Raw genomic sequence first — 23,319 nt, forward strand, 5'->3', positions numbered from 1 at the left:
CATTCCATCTGAAAACAGCAGATTACACTTTCTTCTCAAGTACACATGGAACATTCTCCAGGATAGATCTCATCTTGGGTCACAAATCAAGACTTGGTAAATTTAAGAAAATTGAAATCATATCAGGCATCTTTTCTGACCAAAACGCTCTGAGATTAGAATAGAATTATAGAGGGGAAAACGTAAAAAACACAAACACATGGAGGCTAGACAATACATTACTAAATAACCAAAAGATCACTGAAGAAATCAAAGAGGAAATCAAAAAATACCTAGAGACAAATGACAATGAAAACACGATGATCCAAAACCGATGGGATGCAGCAAAAGCAGTTGTAAGAGGGAAGTTTACAGCAATACAATCCTACCTCAAGAAACAAGAAAAAAAATAAACAATCTAACCTTACACCTAAAGGAACTAGAGAAAGACGAACAACAACAACAATAAAACCCAAAGTTAGTAGAAGGAAAGAAATCATAAAGATCAGAGCAGAAATAAATGAAATAGAAACAAAGAAAACAATAGCAAAGATCAATAAAACTAAAAGGTGGTTGTTTGAGAAGACAAACAAAATTGATAAACCTTTAGCCAGACTCATCAAGTAAAAGAGAGAGAGGACTCAAATCAATAAAATTAGAAATGAAAAAAGAGAGTTTACAACAGACAACAAAGAAACACAAAGCATCATAGGAGACTACTACGAGCAACTCTATGCCAATACAATGGACAACCTAGAAGAAATGGACAAATTCTGAGAAAGGTATAACCTTCCAAGACTGAATCAGAAAGAAATAGAAAATATGAACAGACCAATCATAAGTAATGAAATTGAAACTGTGATTAAAAATCTTCCAACAAGGACTTCCATGGTGGTGCAGTTGTTGAGAGTCCACCTGCCAATGCAGGGGACATGGGTTCGTGCCCCAGTCCAGGAAGATCCCACATGCCGCCAAGCGGCTGGGCCCGTGAGCCATGGCCGCTGAGCCTGTGTGTCCAGAGCCTGTGATCCACAATGGGAGAGGCCACAAGAGTGAGAGGCCCATGTACTGCAAAAAAAAAAAAAAAAAAAAACTTCCAACAAACAATAGTCCAAGACAAGATGGCTTCACAGATGAATTCTATCAAACATTTAGAGAAGAGCTAACACCCATCCTTCTCAAGTTCTTACAAAAAATTGCAGAGGGAAGAATACCCCCAAACCCATTCTATGAGGCCACCATCGCCCTGATGCCAAAACCAGACAAAGGTACTACAAAAAAAGAAAATTACACACCAATATCACTGATGAATATGGATGCAAAAGTCCTCAACAAAATACTAACAAACAGAATCCAACAACACATTAAAAGGATCATACACCATGATCAAGTGATATTTATCCCAGAGATACAAGGATTCTTCAATATATGCAAATCAATCAATGTGATACACCATATTAACAAATTGAAGAATAAAATCCATATGATCAACTCAATAGATGCAGAGAAAGCTTTTGACAAAATTCAACACCAATTTATGATAAAAACTCTCCAGAAAGTGGGCATAGAGGGAATCTACCTCAACATAATAAAGGCCATATACGACAAATCCACAGCCAACATCATTCTCAATGGTGAAAAACTGGAAGCATTTCCTCTAAGATCAGGAAAAAGACAAGGATGTCCACTCTCACCACTATTATCCAACATAGTTCTGGAAGTCCTAGCCACGGCAATCAGAGATGAAAAAGAAATAAAAGGAATACAAATTGGAAAAGAAGAAGTAAAACTGGCACTGTTTGCAGATGACATGATACTATACATAGAGAATCCTAAAGGTGCCACCAGAAAACTACTAGAGCTAATCAATGAATTTGGTAAGGTTGCAGGATAAAAAATTAATGCACAGAAACCTCTTGCATTCCTATAAACTAACAATGAAAATCAGAAAGAAAAATTAAGGAAACAATCCCATTCACCATTGCAACAAAAAGTATAAAATACCTAGGAATAAAACTACCTAAGGAGGTAAAAGATCTGTACTCAGAAAACCCTAAGACACTGATGAAAGAAATCAAAGGTGGCACAAACAAATGGAGAGACACATCATGTTCTTGGATTGGAAGAAGCAATATTGTCAAAATGACTATATTACCCAAAGCTATCTACAGATTCAATGCAATCCCTATCAAACTACCAATGGCATTTTTTACAGAACTAGAACAAAAAATCTTAAAATCTGTATGGAGACACAGAAGACCCCGAATAGCCAAAGCAATCTTGAGGGAAAAAAATGGAGTTGGAAGAATCAGACTCTCTGACTTCAGACTAAAATACAAAGCTACAATGATCAAGACAATATGGTACTTGCACAAAAACAGAAATATAGATCAATGGAACAGGATAGAAAGCCCAGAGATAAACCCACACACATATGGCCAACTAATCTATGCCAAAGAAGGCAAGGATACACAATGGAGAAAAGACAGTCTCTTCAATAAGTGCTGCTGGGAAAACTGGACAGCTACAGGTAAAAGAATGAATTTAGAACACTCCCTAGCACCATACACAAAAATAAACTCAAAATGGATTAAAGACCTAAATGTAAGACTGGACACTATAAAACTCTTAGAGGAAAATATAGGAAGAACACTCTTTGACACAAATCACAGCAAGATCTTTTTTGACCCAGCTCCTAGAGTAATGGAAATAAAAATAAAAATAAAGAAATGGGACCTAATGAAGCTTAAAACTTTTGCACAGAAAAGGAAACTATAAGCAAGATGAAAAGGCAACCCTCAGAATGGGAGAAAATATTTGCAAACAAATCAACGGATGAAGGATTAATCTCCAAAATATAGAAACAGCTCATGCAGCTCAATATTAAGAAAACAAACAACCCAATCAAAAAAATGGGCAGAAGACCTAAATAGACATTTCTCCAAAAAAGACATACAGATGGCCAAGAAGCACATGAAAAGCTGCTCAGCATCACTAATCATTAGAGAAATGCAAATCAAAACCACAATGAGGTATCACCTTACACCAGTTAGAATGGGCATCATCAGAAAGTCTATAAACAACAAATGCTGGAGAGGGTGTGGAGAAAAGGGAACCCTCCTGCACTGTTGGTGGGAATGTAAATTGATACTGTCACTCGGGAGAACAGTATGGAGGTTCCTTAAAAAGCTAAAAATAGAATTACAGTATGATCCAGCAATCCCACTACTGGCCATATACCCAGAGAAAAGCATAATTCAAAATGACACTTGCACCCCAATGTTCATTGCAGCACTGTTTACAATAGCCAGGACATGGATGCAGCCTAAATACCCATCAACAGACGAATGGATAAAGAAGATGTGGTACATATATACAATGGAATATTACTCAGCCATAAAAAGGAAAAAAATTGGGTCATTTGTAGAGATGTGGATGGACCTAGAGACTGTCATACAGAGTGAAGTAAGTCTGAAAGAGAAAAACAAATATTGTATATTAATGCATATATGTGGAATCTAGAAAAATGGTACAGATGAACCAGTTTGCAAGGCAGAGACACAGATGTAGAGAACAAACGTATGGACCCCAAGGGGGGAAAGCGGGGTGGGAGTAGGGGTGGTGGTGGTGGGATGAATTGGGAGATTGGGATTGACATGTATACACTAATATGTATAAAATAAATTAATACGAACCTGCTGTATCAAAAAAATAAATTAAAAATAAATAAAAGTGTTTGCATGGTTAGGCTTGCTCTCGTGCTCCTGCCTTTTGCCTTGTGAAGAGGATGCTTCAGAAGACACTGGTCCTAGGAGAATGGGAGACACATGAAGCAGGCCTGGACCAAAACCACAAACCAGCTGACCTGGCTCAAAACCCAACCAACCCCTAGAGGTATGGTGAGAAATAACTGCTGATAGTTGTATGCTACTGAATTTGGGATTGTTAGTTATACAATACAACTGGGCAATAGTTAAGTAGAACAGACACATGGTGTAAAAATACAAATATTTTCAAGAACATGTAAAACTACTTAATAAATTTTTTGAGCATACAAAAAATTGTAAAAAAAAAAGTCTATAAAGAAAAGCAAATGATAACTAAACAAAATTCAAGATAGTGATTACCTGTAGGGTGAAGGAGATATGATTGTTGGTGGCACACAGAAAACCTCAAAACTAATGCCTGGGGGCTCATCAGCAGCCTCAGCCACACTCTGGACTTAAGGCCCTGTCTGGCACAATTCTGCATGGCCCTGCAGTGCTCAGAATCAAATCTGCCTCTGCAAGTCTTCTTAATATGTGGTCCAATGATCTCAAAAAGTCCCTGGAAATACACACACCCTTGTGTGAGGAGAGGATGCATTGTAATTATCTAGATGACCATTTTAGACCTTAAAGAAGTCAATAGCCACCTCTCCAAAGCAACCTATCAAGAAGGTCAGGAAGATGTCAGAATAAAAGCTCACCAAATTCCATTTTGTTCCCAGAAGCCCAAGATGGCATGAAGGTACCTTAGGGTGATGCTGTCCTTGGGAATGACAAGGGTTAAGATGACTTGTGCCCCCACCATCATTCACATGTGGAAGCTCTGACCCTCACTGTTATGGTATTTGGAGAGCCTCTGGGAGGGGATTAGGTTTAGATGAGGTCATGATGGTGGAGCCCTCATGATGGAATTAGTGCCCTTATAAGAAAAGACAGCTTCCTCTCTCTCTCTGTCTCCATCATGAGTATACAATGAGAAGGAGGTGGCTATCTTCAAGACAGGAAGAAATTCCTCACCAGAAACTGAACCCTACTGAACCTTGATCTTAGACTTTCCAGGCTCTAGAATTGTGAGAAATAAATTAATACTGTTTAAACCTTTCAGCCTATGGTATTTTGTTATAGCAGAGTGAGCAGACTAAAACACCTTTTTTCCTATGTGTGCTGAAAGTTAGGGAACTGCATTTCATTCCCCCAATGCCCTATAATTGATACGTTGAGCAACCAATTAGTTTTGACTAGGCATTGTGGATCTCAGTAATTAATCCAAATAGATTTAAGATGTTTCAAATAATTTGGAAGCATCTATCTTATTAATAATAGCTCTCATTTTCTGAGGCTCTGTTAAGGATTTAGTAGGGCTTATCTTGCTTAGTCTTTACAATCACCCTATGAAGTGGTATAACCATTTAACAGATGAGGAAACTGAGTTTCAGAGAGATGAAGTGATTTTTCCCAAGTTGACCCAGTTAGGGAGAACTAGAGCCAAGATAAGATTCAAGACTGTTGGCTTCAAAGACGCTGCTATACTCTGCCTCTCTTTTTGCATAGAAACGAGATGTCAGTTGCAAACGACTGTGACTTTCTCCCTGAGCAAATGAATCCCTCTAAGGAGAGAGACTGGTATTCCTTACCAAACACATTCTGTTTCAGCTTTCTCCCAGCTCCCCACCCCCACCTGAAAAACTTGGGATAAAGTGCTTGAACTCCATCTCAAGTTCAACCCAGAGTTGAACTTGGCCCTTAGTTCTTTTTGTTTTTATAAATTTTATTTATTTATATTTATTTTTGGCTGTGTTGGGTCTTCGTTGCTGTGTGTGGGCTATCTCTAGGTGCAGCGAGCGGGGGTTACTCTTTGTTGTGCTGCGTGGGCTTTTCATTGCAGTGGCTTCCCTTGTTGCAGAGCACGGGCTCTAGGCACGTGGGCTTCCGTAGTTGTGGCACATGGGCTCTAGAGCGCAGGCTCAGTAGTTGTGGCACACGGGCTTAGTTGCTCCGCGGCATGTGGGTTCTTCCCGGACCAGGGCTTGAATCCGTGTCCCCTGCATTGGCAGGTGGATTCTTAGCCACTGCACCACCAGGAAAGTCCCTGGCCCTTAGTTCTTTTTCTGATCTTGCTACAGCTGTGGCATTATTTATCCAGGAAGGTGTGAACACAGGCTGCAGCAGGAGGAGAGTCAGTGGATCTTTGTACACAACTTGGCAAACTCTACATGTGAACACAAACACAGCTCAGCCTGGGTGAAGGGTGGAGGGTTGCAGGCCACAGTAGGGTATTGCCCAAAGGCCCTGCAAGCCTTGGGGAATTGTAGTACCCAGCACGGTGCTCTCAAACTTAGGTACCTTATTAGCTATTGTTTTCTTTGTAACAAATTATCTCAAACTTTGTGGTTTAAAACAACTGCCATGTGTTATCTCTCACAGTTTCTTGGGTCAGAAGCCAAACCTCTGGGTCAGGGCACAATGAGGACAGTCTGTCTCTGCTCCACAATGTCTGAGGCCTCAGCCAGAAGGGTTGAAGGCTTTGGGATCGGCTGAAGGCTCAGTCACTCATATGCCTGGCGGTTGATTCTGGCTGACATCTTAGCTGTGTCTCTTAGCTGGAACACTGACACAGGGCCTCTCTATGTAGTCTGGGCTCCCTCACAACATGGTGGCTGGGTTTCAAAGGTGAGCAAAGAGAGAGGGAGAGCACGAGGGCACCAAAACGCACCAGACAGAAACTATCCTCTTGATGAGCTAACCTTGGAAGTCACATAGGATCACTTCCACTGCACTTCATAGCTTGGAAAAACCACAGACCTCATCCAGATTCAAGGGGAGGGGATCTAGAACCCCATCTCATGAGGGAAGAGTGTCAGTCACATCACAAGAAAAGCAGGTGGCCTGGAATAAAAGTATAGATCTGGCCAGCTTTGGAAAATACTATCTGCCCCAGTTGTGTAGTGAATCCCCATGCCAGAGTGTAGGAGTGCAGGTCTTAGGCCAAAGACTTGACAGCCTGATTCAGTCAACGGATTGGAGGCTGGGAACGTGTACTTTTACAATGGGTTCTAATGTGGATGAACCTTAAGAATCACTGCCATAGGGTTGAGGACTTGGGCTCTGGAGTCAAATCCCACTTTGGGGACTTTCCTAGACAAGTCACTTCACCTTCGTTAGCCTCCTTATCTGAAAAGTAAGTATCCTAATATCTACATTGTAGGTTTAGTTTAATGATTAAAATAGCTTGTGTATTTAAAGGGCTTATTGGAGTGCCCTGTATTTAGTAAGAGCTCAATAGATGGTATTACTGTTGTTATCATTGTTTTTAATTTTTTTACATATTTATTGGAATATAATTGTTTTACAATGATATGTTAGCTTCTGCTGTATAACAAAGTGAATCAGTTATACATATACATATATCCGCATATCTCTTCCCTCTTGTGTCTCCCTTCCAGCCTCCTTATCACACCTTTCTACTTGGTCACCACCGAGCTCATCCCCCTGTTTTAGGTGACTGCATCCCACTAGCTATCTATTTTACATTTGGTATTGTGTATATGTCCACATATACACTACCACTCTCTCACTTTGTCCCAGCTTACCTGTCCCCCTCCCTGTGTCCTCAAGTCCATTCTCTAGTAGGTCTGTGTCTTTATTCCTGCCTTGCCCCAGGTTCTTCATGACCATTTTTTTCTTTCTTAGATTCCATGTATATGTGTTAGCATACGGTATTTGTTTTTCTCTTTCTGCCTTACTTCACTCTGTATGACAGACTCTAGGTCCATCTACCTCATTACAAATAACTCAATTTCATTTCATTTTATGGCTGAGTAATATCCCACTGTATATATGTGCCACATCTTCTTTAATCATTCATCTGTCGATGGACACTTAGGTTGCTTCCATGTCCTGGCTATTGTAAATAGAGCTGCAATGAACATTGTGGCACATGACTCCTCTTGAATTATGGTTTTCTCAGGGTATATGCCCAGTAGTGGGATTGCTGGGTCATATATTAGTTCTATTTTTAGTTTTTTAAGGAATCTAGATACTGTTCTCCAGAGTGGCTATATCAATTTACATTCCCACCAACAGTGCAAGAGGGTTCCCTTTTTTCCACACCCTCTCCAGCATTTATTTTTGGTAGATTTTATGATGATGGCCATTCTGACTGGTGTGAGATGATATTGCATTATAGTTTTGATTGGCATTTCTCTAATGGTTAATGATGTTGAGCATTTTTTCATGTGTTTGTTGGCAAGCTGTATATCTTCTTTAGAGAAATGTCTATTTAAGTCTTCTGCCCATTTTTGGATTGGGTTGTTTGTTTTTTTGATATTGAGCTGCATGAGCTGCTTGTATACTTTTGAGATTAATCCTTTGTCAGTTGCTTCATTTGCAAATATCTTCTCCCATTCTGAGGGCTGTCTTTTCATCTTGCTTATGGTCTCCTTTGTTGTGCAAAAGCTTTTAAGTTTCATTAGGTCTCATTTGTTTATTTTTATTTCCATTTCTCTAGGAGGTGGGTCAAAAAGGATCTTACTGTGATTTAAGTCATAGAGTGTTCTGCCTATGGTTTCCTCTAAGAGTTTGTTAGTGTTTGGCCTTACATTTAGGTTTTTAATCCATTTTCAGTTTATTTATGTGTATGGTGTTAGGGAGTGTTCTGATTTCATTCTTTTACGTGTAGCTGTCCAGTTTTCCCAGAACCATTTATTGAAGAGGCTGTCTTATCTCCACTGTATATTCTTGCCTCCTTTATCAAAAATAAGGTGACTATATGTGTGTGGGTTTATCTCTGGGCTTTCTATCCTGTTCCATTGATCTATCTTTCTGTTTGGGGGCCAGTACCATACTGTCTTGATTATTCTAGCTTTGTAGTATAGTCTGAACTCCAGGAATCTGATTACTCCAACTCCGTTTTTCTTTCTCAAGATTGCTTTGGCTATTCGGGGTCTTTTGTGTTTCCATGCAAATTGTGAAATTTTTTGTTCTAGTTCTGTGAAAAATGCCAGTGGTAGTTTGATAGGGATTGCATTGAATCAGTAGATTGCTTTGAGTAGTAGAGTCATTTTCACAATGTTGATTCTTCCAATCGAAGAACATGGTATGTCTCTCCATCTATTTGTATCATCTTTAATTTCTTTCATCAGTGTCTTATAATTTTCTGCCTACAGGTCTTTTGTCTCCTTAGTTAGGTTTATTCCTACCTAAGGAATAATGGTAGGAATGGTAAATGGGAGTCTTTTTGTTGCAATGGTAAATGGGAGTGTTTCCTTAATTTCACTTTCACATATTTCATCATTAGTGTATAGGAATGCAAGAGATTTCTGTGCATTAATTTTGTATCCTGCTACTTTACCAAGTTCACTGATTAGCTGTAGTAGTTTTCTGGTAGCATCTTTTGGATTCTCTATGTATAATATCATGTCATCTGCAAAGAGTGACAGCTTTACTTCTTCTTTTCCAATTTGGATTACTTTTATTTATTTTTCTTCTCTGATTTCTGTGGCTAAAACTTCCAAAACTATGTTGAAGAATAGGGGTGAGAGTGGGCAACCTTGTCTTGTTCCTGATCTTAGAGGAAATGGTTTCAGATTTTTACCACTGAGGACAGTGTTAGCTGTGGGTGTGCCATATATGTCCTTTATTATGTTGAAGTAAGTTCCTCTATGCCTACTTTCTGGAGAGTTTTTGGCATAAATACATGTTGAATTTTGTTGAAAGCTTTCTCTGCATCTATTGAGATGATCATATGGTTTTTCTCCTTCAGTTTGTTAAAATGGTGTATCACATTGATTGATTTACACATATTGAAGAATCCTTGCATTCCTGGGATAAACCCCACTTGATCATGGTGTATGATCCTTTTAATGTGCTGTTGGATTCTGTTTGCTAGTATTTTGTTGAGGATTTGTGCATCTATGTTCATCAGTGATATTGGTCTGTAGTTTTTTTGTGACATCTTTGTCTGATTTTGGTATCAGGGTGATGGTGGCCTCGTGGAATGAGTTTGGGAGTGTTCTTCCCTCTGCTATATTTAGAAAGAGTTTGAGAAGGATAGGTGTTAGATCTTCTCTAAATGTTTGATAGAATTCGCCTGTGAAACCATCTGGTCCTGAGCTTTTGTTTGTTGGAAGATTTTTAATCACAGTTTCAATTTCAATGCTTGTGATTGGTCTGTTCATATTTTCTATTTCTTCCTGGTTCAGTCTCAGAAAGATGTGTATTCCTAAGAATTTGTCCATTTCTTCCAGGTTTTCCAATTTATTGGCATATAGTTGCTTGTAGTAATCTTTTATGATCCTTTGTATTTCTGCAGCATCAGTTGTTACTTCTCCTTCTTCATTTCTAATTCTGTTGATTTGAGTCTTCTCCCTTTTTTTCCTGATGAGGCTGACTAATCATTTATCAAATTGTTTATCTTCTCAAAGAACCAGCTTTCAGTTTTATTGATCTTTGCTATCGTTTCCTTCATTTCTTTTTCATTTATTTTTGATCTGATCTTTATGATTTCTTTCCGTCTGTTAACTTTAGGGGTTTTTTGTTCTTTTTCTCTAATTGCTTTAGGTGTAAGGTTAGCTTGTTTATTTGAAATGTTTCTTACCTGTTAAGGTAGGATTGTATTGCTATAAACTTCCCTTTTAGAACTGCTTTGGCTGCATCCCATAGGTTTTGGGTCATCTTGTTTTCATTGTCATTTGGGTTTAGGTATTTTTTGATTTCCTCTTTGATTTCTTCAGTGATCTCTGGGCTATTAAGTAGTGTATTGTTTAGCCTCCATGTGTTTATATTTTTTCCCGATTTTTTCCTGTAATGGATACCTAGTCTCATAACGTTGTTGTCAGAAAAGATACTTGATATGATTTAGATTTTCTTAAATTTACCAAGGCCTGATTTGTGACCCAAGATATTATCTATCCTGGAGAATGTTCCATGAGCACTTGAGAAGAAAGTGTATTCTGTTGTTTTGGGATGGAATGTCTGATGAATATCAATTAAGTCCATCTTGTTTAATGTATCATTTAAAGCTTGTGTTTCCTTTTTTATTTTCATTTTGGATGATCTGTCCCTTGGTGAAAGTGGGGTGTTAAAGTCCCCTACTATGATTGTGTTACTGTCTGTTTCCCTGTTTATGGCTGTTAATATTTGCCATATGTATTGAGTTGCTTCTATGTTGGGGGCATAAATATTTACAATTGTTGTATCTTCTTCTTGGATTGATCCCTTGATCATTATGTAGTGTCCTTCTTTGTCACTTGTAATAGTCTTTGTTTTAAAGTCTATTTTGTCTGATATGAGAATTGCTACTCCAGCATTCTTTTGATTTCCATTTGCATGGAATATCTTTTTCTATCTCCTCACTTTCAGTCTGTATGTATCCCTAGGTCTGAAGTTGGTCTCTTTTAGACAGCATATATACAGGTCTTGTTTTTGTAGCCATTCAGCCAGTCTATGTCTTTTGGTGGGAGCATTTAATCCATTTACATTTAAGGTTATTATCGATATGTATGTTCCTATTACCATTTTCTTAATTCTTTTGGGTTTGTTATTGTAGGTCTTTTCCTGCTCTTGTGTTTCCTGCCTAGAGAAGTTCCTTTAACATTTCTTGTAAAGCTGGTTTGGTGGCGCTGAATTCTCTTAGCTTTTGCTTGTCTGTAAAGGTTTTAATTCCTCCATCAAATCTGAATGAGATCCTTGCTGGGTAGAGTAATCTTCGTTGTAGGTTTTTCTCCTTCATCACTTTAAATATGTCCTACCACTCCCTTCTGGTTTGCAGAGTTTCTGTTGAAATATAAGCTGTTAACCTTATGGGGATTCACTTGTGTGTTATTTGTTGTTCTTCCTTTGCAGCTTTTAATTTTTTTTTGTATTTAATTTTTGACAGTTTGATTAATACGTGTCCTGTCATGTTTCTCCTTGGATTTATCCTGTATGGGACTCTCTATGCTTCCTGGACTTGATTCACTATTTCCTTTCCCATATTAGGGAAGTTTTCAACTATAATCTCTTCAAATATTTTTTCAGTCCCTTTCTTTTTCTCTTCTTCTTCTGGGTCCCCTATAATTCGAATGTTGGTGCATTTAATGTTGTCCCAGAGGTCTCTGAGACTGTCCTCAATTCTTTTCATTCTTTTTTCATTATTCTGCTCTGCAGTAGTTATTTCCATTATTTTATCTTCCAGGTCACTTATCCGTTCTTCTGCCTCAGTTATTCTGCTATTGATCCCTTCCAGAGAATTTTTAATTTCATTTATTGTGTTGTCCATCACTATTCGTTTGCTCTTTAGATCTTTTAGGCCCTTGTTAAACGTTTCTTGTGTTTTCTCCATTCTATTTCCATGATTTTGGACCATCTTTACTATCATTGTTCTGAATTCTTTTTCAGGTAGACTGCCTATTTCCTCTTCATTTGGTGATCTCTTGGAGATTTTTGCCATTTGCTGTTACATGGAGCTGGGAGGTCTCTTGTGGACCAGTGTCCTGAACTTGGCTCTCCCACCCCAGTGGCATAGCCCTGATGCCTGGTTGGAGCACCAAGAGACTGTCATCCACACGGCTCAGAATAAAAGGGGAAAGAGAAAGAAAGAAAGAAGAAGATAAAATAAAATAAGTAAAGTAAAGTAAAATAAAGTTATTAAAATAAAAAATAATCATTAAAAAAAGAAAATTTTTTGGTAGAATATATGTTTTCAAAGTAAAAAAGAAAATAAAAGAAAAAGGACAGATGGAACCCTAGGATAAATGGTAAAAGCAAAGCTATACAGACAAAATCACACACAGAATCATACACATACACACTCACATAAAGAGAAAAAGGGAAAATATGTATATATATCATTGTTCCCAAAGTCCACCTCCTCAATTTGGGATGATTTGTTGTCTATTCAGGTATTCCAGAGATGCAGGATACATCAAGTTGATTGTGGAGATTTATCCGCTACTCCTGAGGCTGCTGGAAGAAATTTCTCTTTCTCCTCTTTGTTCGCACAGCTCCTGGGGTTCAGCTTTGGATTTGGCCCCGCCTCTGCGTGTTGGTCACCTGAGGGCATCTATTCTTTGCTCAGACAGGATGGGGTTAAAGGAGCAACTGATTCGAGGGCTCTGGCTCAGTCAGGCCGCGGGGAGGGAAGGGTACGGATGCAGGGCGAGCCTGCGGCGGCAGAGGCCGGCGTGACGTTGCACCAGCCTGAGGCGCGCCGTGCGTTCTCCCGGGGAAGTTGTCCCTGGATCACGGGCCCCTGACAGTGGTGGGCTGCACAGGTTCCCGGGAGGGGAGGTGTGGAGAGTGACCCGTGCTTGCACACAGGCTTCTTGGTGGCGGCAGCAGCAGCCTTATCATCCCATGCCTGTCTCTGGGGTCCGCGCTGATAGCTGCGGCTCGCGCCCGTCTCTGTAGCTCCTTTATCGGTGCTCTTAATCCCCTCTCCTCGCGCACCAGGAAACAAAGAGGCAAGAAAAAGTCTCTTGCGTCTTCGGCAGTTCCAGACGTTTTCCCGGAGTCCCTCCCGGCTAGCCATGGTGCACTAGCCCCCTTCAGGCTATGTTCACGCAGACAACCCCAGTCTTCTCCCTGGGATCTGACCTCTGAAACCGGAGCCTCAGCTCCCATCCCCCACCTATCCCGGTGAGTGAGTAGACAAGCCTCTCGGGCTGGTGAGTGGTGGTCCACACCGATTCTCTGTGCGGGAATCTTTCCGCTTTTCCCTCTGCACTCCTGTTGCTGCGCTCTCCTCCGCGGTTCCGAAGCTCCCCCCCCTCCGCCCCCCACAGTCTCCGCCCGCGAAGGGGCTTCCTAGTGTGTGGGAACCTTCCCTCCTTCACAGTTCCTTCCCACGGGTGCAGGTCTCGTCCCTATTCTCTTGTCTCTGTTTATTCTTTTCTCTTTTGCCCTACCCAGGTACGTGGGGGAGTTTCTTGCCTTTTGGGAGGTCTGAGGTCTTCTGCCAGTGTTCAGTAGGTGTTCTGTAGGAGTTGTTCCACATGTATATGTATTTCTGATGTATTTGTGGGGAGGAAGGTGATCTCCACGTCTTACTCTTCTGCCATCTTGAAGCTTCTCTATCATTGTTTCTAAAGTATGAAAACAGACTGACCTGGAAATCAGAGCACTGATAGACTACCTTAGAGTTCTCAGAGAATGCCAAGCCTCCATCAGATATGCGTTTACAGCAGAAAGGTCAAGCTGCTTGGGTGACAGGGAGAGGGTGGCATGGCTGCCAGAGGATCCCTGAAACTGAGAGGGCACAGAGCTTGCTTACAGACCCCTCAGCTGGCAGGTGGCAGATTCAGGTAAAACCCTGGAAGCCTGGGATCCACATCTATGTTCCATTGCTGGTCTCCTGCCCTCTAGAACCCAGCTGGCCTCAAGTTCATTCTCTCTGAGTGACACCCATGGCTGGCTTCCTCGCTCACCTGGGGGAGCAGAAAGTCTGAAAGCTGCAGGCAGACACTGAGGGCATGAGGGGCAGCTCCTGTCTGCAGGAGGACGGCAGGGTGTGCCCCCCAGGCAGGCACATGGGGCTCCTGAAGGAACCACAGTACCAGGAGAGCTGGTGCCTTGTCACAGAAACCAGTGTGGAAAGGAAGTATTTGTTTATGGAATCCTTGCAAAGATACTTTTCATCATGCCACTCTCTGGCTCCCTAATCCTCAGTAGCTCCCCTGTGCCTTAAGAAAACCATCTTTAGGTCTCATAAAAGACAAATATGCCTAAGCCCTGGAATCCAGGTAAAATAAGCCAAGTGTCCTCCTTTGAACTTCCCCCAAGCACTCCAGTCTTTGCTCCCAGCTTCTCCCCACAATCCATCTTGCCTAGATGCAAGAAGATTCTCCAAGAGTAACCCTGTCTATAGGCCCGATTTGATCTACAGGAAAGGCCCTTTTTTGTCTCCCTTCCAGGACTTTTCTGTCAGGCTGCCTTAGATTTTTCTAATTTCCTTCAGCTCCTGTTCAAGAACCGTTTCCCCCTATTGGTCCACACAGTGCCCAATCTGTACACAGGCCAATGCAGGATTCAAGCATTCTGCTGTTCAACAGCTGAGTGGAGGACGTGAGCAGCGGGCAGCGGGGAGGAACCATAGGAGACATGGTGGGCAAGAGAGGAGAAGGCTGTTGGAAGAGGCCTAGGGACCGGCCCAAACCTCTCCTGGAAAGTGGACATTTTGGGTAGTGGTGATTTGGAGAGTTATTGGGTCTGGGTGAGTGAGGAGGGAGGGAAAGAGAGTAAGGCCGGAAGAGGGGAAACCGGGAGGGAGGAATTGGCCACGCCCTGTCCCTCCCTCTGCCCCCCCTCCCCGCTCACCGCTTCCCCGCCCCCCCCCCATCGGAAATCCAGTTTCTCCTTGAAAACTCGGAGCCCGGCTTCCCCAGAAAGACCTCCTGGATCTCTGTGGCTGACACTCGTTCCTCCTTGCTCTGCATCCCCAGCCCTTTGCCCGCTTCCGTGCGTCTTGGTCACTCTGGCTTTGGAGTCTGATCAGCGTGCCCGTTTCTGAGCCGCAACAAGAATGCCTTCTTTCCGGTTCCCTTAGCTCTGGTCACACAAAAACAATATCGGCCGGGAGTCAATTAGTCCAGGAATGCGGGAAGAAGAAAATGTGTCTTGTACAGAGTAGGCAGCAGAGCGCATTAATGAGGGAGGAGCAAAGTCCCAAGAGGAGCGGCGAAAAACACTTTGGCTGCAAAGACTTTGTGTTCAGGTGGCGAATGAAAATGGTTGCTATATGGTCGGCCACCAGAGGGCGCTGCGGGCAAGAAGATCTTGAGGCCGCTCTCCTTTCACTTCCTCCACACTCTGGAATCAGGGCTATCCTCAATAGACAGGGACACCTAAGTCTCCGGGAAGCTTGCCAGGGTCTCAGGACATGGGTGTTTACAGTTTGCTGGCATTTCCCCCGGGGGATCAGAAGCAACAAAATCACCAAATTGATGACCTGTTGTTTTCTGGATAAAGAGTAAGACTGGAAAAAGGCAATTTGGTTAGTGCAAAGGTGCCGTGAGCCCTGAGCTGGTCCTTGCTTTACCGATCTCTCCAAGTGTGACATGAAGGAAATCATTCTGTCCTCTGGGCCTGATTCACTCTGTAAAAAGGACAGTCATGGAAACAAGCACTTGCTGCAGTTGGAATGGCTAATAATCTGGACAGTTTCCACGTGCTACCTGCGATGACCCATCACACCAGAGGAGTGAGAGATTCAGAAAAACAGAACCAGCCCGGGCACTGTTCAGAAGCGAGCCTAAAATGGATTTATGAAGTAAGAAACTGTTTAAATTCTTCCAGAATACAAAACCAATGGCATAGGATGTATGATTCATTTTCGTGTATAATGAGAGGGCAAGATGCAACGGAAAGAGGCACCATTCAGATGGGGGCAGCCTTGGGAGAGAGACAAGAAAGGACGAAGAGGGGGAGAATGAGCTGTTTCTGAACATTTTATTTCATAAGAAACATACAGATGGATGGACTTCAAGCAGCTATAGCAAAATGTCAACTCCAGTAAGTATGCTTGGTTCTTAAATTGTTTTCTGTAATCCTTTCTATTTTGACCCATTTTTAATTAAAAAGGAAAAAATTATTTAAAGTAATTTTTTTTGTTGCTTTTTCTGTGCCATGGGGCTTGCAGGATCTCAGTTCCCCGACCAGGGCAGTGAAAGTGCTGAATCCTAACCACTAGACCACCAGGGAACTCCCTAAAGTGATTTTTAAGATAACATAATAATAGAGAGCCCACTAGCCCCTCAGAGCACATCTTGGTCTAGGGTAGCTTTTTTTTTCCTAGCACGACTTTCCATAGATAGAGACATTTCCCAGGTCCAGGTTAGGTAGGATAATCCTAAATGAGGGAGGCATACTGTGGGGGGTGGAGGACCCGCTGAGTCTGAGCAGCCCTACAGTGCCTCAAATCTATGAGGATTTGTCTTCCTCACCTGTAAAATGAGGATGAAACCTGTCCTATCTACTTTATTAAGGTATAATGTGCATTAAATGAGATATTTGTGAAAACACCTTGAAAATAGTGACACAAGCAGGTAAACAATAATTATTTACTTGTCGAGCAATGCATCCCAAGGTCTCACTTATTGGTAACATTAGCATCAACAACAGAGGAAGAAATGAAGAGAGGATGTATAAACGAGTATGAAGGGAAGGAAGTATGAAGAAGAAAAACTTGCTGATGAAAGCTAAGACCTCCAAGGAAATAGCTGCTCTTCCAAGATCCCGACTTGAGCCCTGCTTTTCAAAATAATGGAAATTATACGTTGTGAAAAATGATCTCAGTGGTCATTGTCATTAGAACTTAGAACAATATTTATATATCTCACCACAGTGAGTCAGCGGTTATTTCCCACGAAAGCCAAAAGGCTTCAATTTTCAGAGTGTAACTAGTGAGCATTGAGAAACCACCAAAGAGACACTTACTAGATGTCAATATAGAATAAACCGAAAGAAAAAGAGAAAGACACCAAGCTGCTCCCTGCAGTGTTTCCAACTGAGATTCTGTTTTGCAGACGCTGGGGGATCAACGTGGATTGGACGGTTTCTTGAGGCTCTGGTTAAACCCAATAGGTTGAAGAATTTCTGGTCAGGGACAAGTCAGTTTCTATTCTGAAAACTTGGCACTACCTAAAGAAATCCAAACCCGTAAATGGAAGATTTGCAGGAGGATTGTTACTGGTATAAAAGAGTGCTCTAAGATTCACCCACAGAGACTTTCTGGTTGCTGATGCCAGAAGCAAAAAGCAAAATGTACAATGGGCAGCAGTTAACGGGACCCTCCCAACTTTTTTTCTTGGACCCATCCTCTGCTCAGTTCCCCCCATTTCTCTTGCTTTATACCATGCCCAAGTACCTGGCTTCTCTGCCTCTGTCACAACATTCTTAATACAATCAATTTATCTGTTCCATGATGTTGCAGGCTTAAGGTGATATTCCTTTCAGAAGGACCCCAAAATTCAAAAAGACTGCTTGGGGAGGGCAGCACGATGAGGTACAAGGGCTTTACCGTAGACAGACCTGAATTTGAGTCCTAATTTCTATATGTGGTAGTCACTCTCCACAACAGCCCACAGTGATTCCTACTTCCTGATATTCACAGCCTTGTTACTTCCCTCCTATCTAATCAGGGCTGGCCCTGGCTGACCAATAGAATATGATAGAAGTGACAGTATATGAATTCTGAGGCTAGGTCACAAAAGGCATTGCAGCTTCCTCTTGGATTATTCTTTCTGGGGAAGCCAGCCACCATCCTGTGACATCACTCAAGCCACTGTTTAGAGGGACACACATGGAGAAGAAGCAAGGCCTCCTGCAAAGACCAGCATCAACTTGCCAGCTGTAAATGAACCCCTTGGAAGTGGGGCCTCCAGCCCCAGCTGACATCTGACTGCAACATCATGAGAGACCTTGAGTTTGAACCACCCGGCTAAGCTGCTTCTGAATTACTGACTCACTTACTGAAACCATGACAGATAATAAATAATTGTTGGTGTTTTTAAATCCTAAACTTGGAGGCAATACCTTACATAGCCATATTATCAAGAACAGAACCCTTCTAAGTATTCTTTTGGGAGATGCCTGTACAGCTATATCAATTGTTTAAAATTTTAACTATTTCTATGTTGCCTTGTAAAGAGCCCTGCACTTGAATTAATGTGATCTTGGATTGCTAATTTCCCAAGGTCCTTTGCAAAGGCAAATCAAATCCTCTTAAGAGGAAAGTAACATTGTCCTTGGCCTCAAATTATTTCAAAAAATGTTTTACAAATACCATGTCCAGCACTCAGCAGAGATATACTGACACATGGTCAAAAGCAGAAATTTTTAACTGCTCAGAAGACATCCTTCACCAAGGCTCATGTGATAGAAAAACTAAGCATTTATGATGGCAGTGGATTCAGTGTATGGTGGGGAGGGACAAACCAGAAGTTGGGAGGGGTATAAATGTGCCTAATGAAAGAGGAAAGAGGCTTCCATTGCTGGGACTGAGCTCTGGGAATGGCAGAGAGCAAAGCCCTCTCCTTGCTGTTCTCCAGAGCGTAGCTGGATCTCAACTGGTGTAGCCAGGGACTCCTGGAACCCAGATTCTCCTTTATGTGAAAAATCCCATCTCCAAGGCTAGCTAAAGAATGGCAAAGTTGTCTCTTCAAAGTGGCCCAAACCATGGACATATGAAAGAAATCAAAATGTTCAGAAGACCAGGCATCCTTACCTGGATGTTCTAGACTGCATGAGACCCAGAGACTTCTAGAAAACAGGACTAAAGGAAATGTTTCTCCATCCAGGAGGGTGAAGACTTGGAAGAACTATATCAGATTTAGGGGAAAAAACAATTGTAATTTTTCCATTAAATAATGTAAAATAAAATTAAAGCTCACTATAAGATAGTAGCAAGATCTGCAACAAGTCCCTCATTATGTAGATGTGGAAATTAAGAACCAGGAGAGAAGAAAGTGAGTCCTAACCTGCTAACTCACATTGTGGGTGGCCCTTCCTTACATCCCTCTTCCCAGGTGGATTTTGTCAAATTCCATTTCTACCTTACTCTCATGATATTGATGCTCTGAATTTTACAGGCCAGCAGGTACTTCTTTCTCAACAAGTTAATATTGGCCCACCCAAACTGAAAACCTCAATTTGACATCATTTCCAGTATCCCTTTACTTTTCTTTTTCAATCCTAATTGCAACATCCACTGCTTTCTTCCAGGCAGGCTTCCACAAAAGGTCTTTATTCTGACCCTGCTGGCTCATCATGGCATACTGTTTTGAGTAGTACCATCCAGAATATCTTATTTCTCTGTGCCTTTGTTGAGTTTTATATTCTTACATACATTGGTAACTATGCGCTTCCTACTTTCACTTTATAAAGCAATTTTGATTAATGATTCCCCTGTGGAGCAGATGATGTGGTCAGAATTTGCTAAGGGCTCCTAGCCCCATAAAGGGATAAGTTCTCTCTCCCTGGAGGTTTTCAAAGAGGGTCTGAATGACCCTCTACCCAGTCTTGTGAATCAAGGAACTTGGTTCAGATCACTTTGAAGATTCCTTCCAGCACTAATCACTATAAATAAAATCTTCTGATTTCTCATTTTTTCTACCTTACCAACTCCCGCCACCTCCATTCACAGGGTATTCCATTCCCTTCTTCTCTGCACCTCCATGGCAACCTCTGCAATGGTCTGGAGAGATCCAGCTTTCAGTCCCAACTCAACCACCAACTAGCTGTGAAAACCTGAGCAAATTCATTAACTTCTCTGAACCTTAGTCTTTTCCTCTCTCCCTGTATCATGGAGTTGCTGTGAGAAAGAGTGGTAATGAATATGGAGGATCAGCCAGTATCCAGCACAAAGTTCCTCAGTAAACAGACACCTCTGTAGCCTGGCCACTTTGTTGTATGATCACTGATTCACATGTCCTCCTTTCCTTTAACCTCCTAGGAGGGCAGGGTCTGTGTCTTCTCCATCTGTATCCCAAGCCCCTAGCCCAGAGCCTCGTGGCTACTCTGTGAATTCATTACTCAAACATTACTGAGGAAGAAAAACTGGTACTGTGTATATATAGGGGTTCAGACGAGATTTAGACTCTCAAGGAAGTCTACGATAAAAACACAGACAAATAAACGCTGAGTTCTTAGAACTGAATTGTAATTTTTAGTTTTCCTTGACCTTATAATATGACTGCTACTGCTTTAGCATATACCAAAATAATTGACCTAGATGGACAAAAAGTCATTAAGTATGGAAGCACTTCAACTAAGGGATATTTTATTTTCCATGTGGTCTTTGAGAGCTTAGAGAGAAATAGAAGCAACAGTTAAATAATAGCAAGCAGACTGCTGCAATTAAATGTGATCTACCAACACTTAAGTATCACTTTCAGATAGTGTGAAATTAGAGCATTTAAGAGGATTGCTGAAAAAGAGTTTTTTCTTTTCTAAGTGAAATGCTGGCACAGGTGGCCTCCAAAGGGAAACTACCAGATGCTGTTTTATGTGCTCAGCATGTTGGTGCCTAACATTTCCTTAGTGTTTTTGAATTCTACGTTGTCTGCAAAATTGCCACTTCATTAAAACTGCCTCAGATATTGCTTTTTTATTTATTTATTTATTTAATTTATTTATTTTAACATCTTAATTGGAGTATAGTTGCTTTACAATGGTGTGTTAGTTTCTGCTTTATAACAAAGTGAATCAGTTATACATATATATATGTTCCCATATCTCTTCCCTCTTGCATCTCCCTCCCTCCCACCCTCCCTATCCCGCCCCTAGGTGGTCACAAAGCACCGAGCTGATCTCCCTGTGCTATGCGGCTGCTTCCCACTAGCTATCTATTTTACGTTTGGTAGTGTATATATGTCCATGCCACTTTCTCACTTTGTCATAGCTTACCCTTCCCCCTCCCCATATCCTCAAGTCCATTCCCTAGTAGGTCTGTATCTTTATTCCCGTCTTACCCCTAGGTTCTTCATGACCGTTTTTTTTTTTTCTTAGATTCCATATATATGTGTTAGCATATGGTATTTCTTTCTCTCTTTCTGACTTACTTCACTCTGTATGACAGACTCTAGGTCCATCCACCTCACTACAAATAACTCAATTTCTTTTCCTTTTATGGCTGAGTAATATTCCATTGTATATATGTGCCACATCTTCTTTATCCATCATCCGATGATGGACACTTAGGTTGCTTCCATCTCCTGGCTATTGTAAATAGAGCTGCAATGAACATTTTGGTGCATGACTCTTTTTGAATTATGGTTTTCTCAGTGTATATGCCCAGTAGTGGAATTGCTGGGTCGTATGGTAGTTCTATTTGTAGTTTTTTAAGGAACCTCCGTATCAATTTACATTCCCACCAGCAGTGCAAGAGTGATCCCTTTTCTCCACACCCTCTCTAACATTTATTTTTTCTAGATTTTTTGATGATGGCAATTCTGACCAGTGTGAGATGATATCTCATTGTAGTTTTGATTTGCATTTCTCTAATGATTAATGATGTTGAGCATCCTTTCGTGTGTTTGTTGGTAATCTGTATATCTTCTTTGGAGAAATGTCTATTTAGGTCTTCTGCCCATTTTGGGGGGTTGTTTGTTTTTTTGATATTGAGCTGCATGAGCTGCTTGTAAATTTTGGAGATTAATCCTTTGTCAGTTGCTTCATTTGCAAATATTTTCTCCCATTCTGAGGGTTGTCTTTTGATCTTGCTTATGGTTTCCTTTGCTGTGCAAAAGCTTTGAAGTTTCATTAGGTCCCATTTGTTTATTTTTATTTCCATTTCTCTAGGAGATGGGTCAAAAAGGATATTGCTGTGATGACATTGCTTTTTAAATGATGCAGGTAGCTGTCAATCCTTGGCTCCTACATAGTTGGCATTTTAGAAATGCAAGAGTTATTTTCAACAATACCTTTATTTTACCTCAAATTTCCTATGTTTTCAGGCAAAGTGCTAGTTAATCGAGGAAACCAGAGGGGTGATGTTATAAAATTGATGTATTTAATGTGTACCTTTATTTAAAGTACTAAGAGCTTAAGATTCCTGAAGTCTGACCTTCTTGTTGCCATGATATATGCCCTAAATCCTCAAAATAATTTTGTTTTAGTTTAGACAATAGTCTCTTACCTTTTGGGGTTCAATAGGATTTTCATAATGGGGCTAATGGAGATAGAGATAGGAATGACAAGGTAGGAGAAATATAGTTTAATTTGTAAATTAAAAAAGCAATATACATACACAAACAAAGAGAGGATTGAGGCTGAATTCAATAAATTAGCATAGTTTGTTCCAGGCTAGTGTCAAGGCTTAGTGTGGTTCAAGTGCCTTAAGTTCATTTCTCGGAAGAAAATAATGAGGAGAGTCAAAAACAGTGATAGAAAGGAGAAAATTTTCCTAGATGGCCGAAGCCAACATAAATTAACAGTTGCTAGACTGCATGGTACAGTATTGGACAACCTTGTTAAAAATAGGTTGAGAAAATATGTGGGCTATGGAAAGTTTATTGATAATTTATATCAAAACTTTAATTTATATAAAATTTTAATCTTTTTCTATAACTTATTTTTTCTAAGCAACTGAAATGTGTGTTTGTCTATATGTATGTATATACACATGTATTCACATGTTTAATTATACGAAGTTCCTTTATTATTGATATAGTATCCAATTGTCTGTTTATTGGTTAAAAATTTACAATGTCCAACCTCACTAAAACAGGTGGGGGAAAAGATGCTGACCTAAGTAACCTTGGAAATGAGTAGAGTCTGCAACATTAAAAGTGAAAGAAACTGCACACAAGCAGTGTATTCCAGTGGTAGTTGTTTCCTGGCAGTACAGGTTAACAATTCTGACACTTCTATACACGTATATTGGAACTGAACAATTAAGAAAATGGATGGCAAATGGTGGGAGCCAGATTTATCACTTTAGGAGTGAAAATTACAGGGAAGCAAGGGTGTTAGGAAGATAGAATGATTCATAAGTACAATTAGAGTTGGAGATATCAGTATGAACTCATGTTTAGCTTAATATAGATACAGATAGTTACATGTAGAAATATTTATAGGTATGTGTATATATGTGGGTTAG

General features: G+C 40.8%; 1 protein-coding gene and 1 pseudogene across 1 annotated transcript in view; one reads left to right on the forward strand and one right to left on the reverse strand.

Moving 5' to 3' along the window:
* LOC115861550 (PDZ and LIM domain protein 1 pseudogene) overlaps positions 1-23,319 on the reverse strand; it is a 197,063-nt pseudogene that overhangs the window by 3,848 nt on the left and 169,896 nt on the right.
* Positions 15,333-23,319, forward strand: part of PROKR2 (prokineticin receptor 2) — a 190,450-nt gene continuing 182,463 nt past the window's right edge. The window contains exon 1 of the mRNA XM_060285293.1: positions 15,333-16,232. The gene's annotated coding sequence lies outside the window, so the exon portion shown is untranslated. The remainder of the gene's footprint in view (positions 16,233-23,319) is intronic.

The sequence above is a fragment of the Globicephala melas genome, chromosome 15, assembly GCF_963455315.2.
Source record: "Globicephala melas chromosome 15, mGloMel1.2, whole genome shotgun sequence".
Classification (NCBI taxonomy): Eukaryota; Metazoa; Chordata; class Mammalia; order Artiodactyla; family Delphinidae; genus Globicephala; species Globicephala melas.